This window comes from Petaurus breviceps, unplaced genomic scaffold (genome assembly GCF_028583685.1).
Source record: "Petaurus breviceps papuanus isolate PSGF00001 unplaced genomic scaffold, PetGlider_PUasm1.0 90696, whole genome shotgun sequence".
In the NCBI taxonomy this organism is placed as follows: domain Eukaryota; kingdom Metazoa; phylum Chordata; class Mammalia; order Diprotodontia; family Petauridae; genus Petaurus; species Petaurus breviceps.
The window spans coordinates 4,375,628-4,378,609 of record NW_027187314.1 but is presented as its reverse complement, the minus strand read 5'-3'; the positions used below and the strand labels follow the sequence as shown (position 1 = coordinate 4,378,609).

Genomic DNA, 2,982 nt, shown 5'->3' with positions numbered 1-2,982 from the left:
TCAGCTTGAATCAGGGTGGTCTCTCTGATTCCCTGGATACCCTTCCATGGTCCCAGATCCTACAAAGATTCACCAAAATGTCCCCTGGGTTCAAAAGCAGGCAGGTGCCAGGTCCTTGTCCAGCTCTCCACACACTTGCTGTTCCATGCTGAAGCTCACAGCATCCAGTCCACCTTTAATCCCTCACTGTCCCTGTTCCTGACCAGTCAAGGCTCAACAAAGTCACAAACAGGTTCATGCAAAGTAACAGTATCACAGTCATACTTCCTCAGTCTTTGGCAGCTCTGGCTGGCCCTCAGGAATCCTCAACAGCTTCGTAGCTCTGGCTGACCCTCAGCTCTGACTTGCCCTCAGAAATCCTCAGCAGCTCTGGCTGGCCCTTGGACTCAGCAGAAGTTTCAGCTGGTTCCCAATATCAAAATCACTTTATACGGGTTCTCCAAATAAAAATAATTATCTCTACTCTGAGGGACTTTCCTCTTCAGCCTCCCTGGTGGCAGTAGCTTCTACATCCACAGCAACTTGCTCCAAGAAGATCTTTCTGACCTAGCAGGGGCACCTCCTCACATACACATGGCATCAGGTGCTTCCTGTTTCAGCCAACCCCTTCCTGTTACATCAGCAACAGGGGTTCATATCTTCTGTTTCTTTAACAGAGGCTTGATTAGTTACTAAATGCTAAGTAGCTGTTACCTTTGCCAATACAAAGACATCTTCAGATTCAAATTACATTACCATTACAAACTTTAGACTCTATGTTGAAATAGGAGTCTCCTGCCAGGGAGGAGGTTGCACTATCCAAAGCTTCAGGGATTTTATGCAGCTACTTTTCAGAGATACTTCTAGAGACCTGTAAGTTTTCAGTTATTCCAAGATGGTATGACCTCAGAAGAGATTTTTACTCTTCTGGGATGTGCTCTGGTCTGTGAGTGACCACAAGTGTTCTTTGATGCCTGAAATGTGAGAAGCACCCCACTAACTGTTGCCACAATCTCTACTTGACTAGTGTTCTTCTTTGCACTGTAACTGCCACCCTGAACTGTGACCAAGATCTGAGTATGGGCAAAGTACGTCAAAGCAAAACAAAACAAATGAAAAAAAAAAAACCTGTAATCTCACTCTGACTAGTTGTTCAACTCCTTTCTATCTATGGACTGAGAGCTCCAGAAGTAGCAGCTGCCACGGCTACTACTAATTCCGTCACTCCCAAGGCCTACTTCTGGTTTGCTGTGACTGGGCCTCCAGACTGTGCTGGACTGTGCTCCACTTTAACCCAGATGTGAAAGACCTTTCCTGCTGACCTTCTTAGTTGTCTTTGTCATCTGTGTGATTAAAGGGTGGAATGCACCATTGCCCCCCATGATTCAGTCATGTCAAGACCTGCTCCTAGTTTACTGGTGCATGATCTTTTCTGGTGTGACCTACATTGGACTGAACTCCTCTCTCACCCTGACCTTTCAAATTGTTTTTGGCTGGAAATTTGTTTCACTCTATCTTTTTTTGGTTAGCCGCTTTCCAACAATGCCAGGCCTCAGCCGACAGAAATGGGGAATAATGGGGTTGGCTTTAGTAGAACCTCGTGTATCATGCCCAGCCCCACCCTATGGGCCCATGGGCCTTGCACCAGAATGGAGTTATTGGGGAATCTCCACTGGGTTTGCTATCATGGCTGTGCAGTTTGATGGGGGCGTGGTCCTTTGAGCCAACTCCAGGACAACCGCTGGGTCCTAAATTGCCAACCCAGTTACCGTCAAGTGGACCCCTATCCATGACTGAATCTTCTGCTGCTGCTCCAGTTCATTAGCTGACACCTATGTCATGGCCAATATAGTCATGTCTCAGCTCAGCTTCCACAGAATGAAACTGAATGGACTACCCTTGTCCATACAGCTGCCAGCTTCTTCAAAGAGATGTGTTATCATTACTGAGAGGATATCATGGCTGGGATCATCATCTCTGGCTAGGATCTGTATGAGGTGGGGCAGGTATACTCAGTACCCATGGAAGACATGATGGTTTGGCAGCCTTTTTCCATTGGGGGTTCAGGTAGCTCTTACATCTATAACTATGTTGATGCCTCCTATCGAGAGGGGATGAATGAAAACTAGTGTCTTTAGTTCACTGACAATGCTCTTCCTTTGGCCATGGAGCAAGATGGCTCAAATGGTGGTGCAACCTGGTTGGCATCAATTACTGAGAGAGGAATGGAACAGCAGGGACCAGCTTCCCTGATTCCCTTTTACCACCTGTCTTTCAGCTTGAGATCTAGTACCTCCTTCCTGTTATCTGTGTGCCACTCCCTTCCCCTAGTGATAAGCCATCCTCAAATATACCCAAGTTCAATAAACTATGGTTCAAGGGGAGAGCTCAGTTGCATCCCTGCCTTACTCAACCATATCCCCAACCCATTTTTTTCATCTATAATACTTCAATCATAATTTTCACCATTTCTTCTTAGACTCTTGTTGGCTTGTCTTATTTCTTCTGTCAGCTTAATATTTTCATCCTCCAATATATTCTGTTTTCAACCTTTTTTTCTCTATACACTATATTTTGTTGATTAAACTACTATCATAGCTTCAAATATAACTTTACTATGCATGATCTAAAATTCTATGTATCTAGCCCTACTCTAGTACTCTTTACAACTCATTTCCAGATTTCTCTACCTGGTGCTTTGTCAGATTTCAATCTCAACAGGGCCAAAATTGAACCTCTCCCCACAAAAATTGTTTCCTTCTTTTATTTTTTATTGATAGCAAAGCCCTCATATTAGCCTGACTTAAAATCTTTAAGTGATTTTTGACTCTTCCCTTTTTATCTCCCCAAAGGTAATAATTTCCAAAGTTCTCTTGGTTCTGCCTTCACAAATTGTTACATTTGCACCCTTCTCCACATTTATACCACCATACTACTTCAGGGACAAAATACTTGTGGCCTAGTTCATTGTAGTACCTTCCTAATTGGCTTTCTGTCTCTAGT

The 2,982-nt window shown here is 44.2% G+C and overlaps 1 pseudogene; it reads left to right on the top strand.

Annotated features, from left to right (window-relative positions):
* Positions 1-1,554: 1,554 nt before the first annotated feature.
* On the top strand, positions 1,555-2,262 carry LOC138144277 (proteasome subunit beta type-6 pseudogene; annotated as a pseudogene).
* The last annotated feature ends 720 nt before the right edge of the window (positions 2,263-2,982 follow it).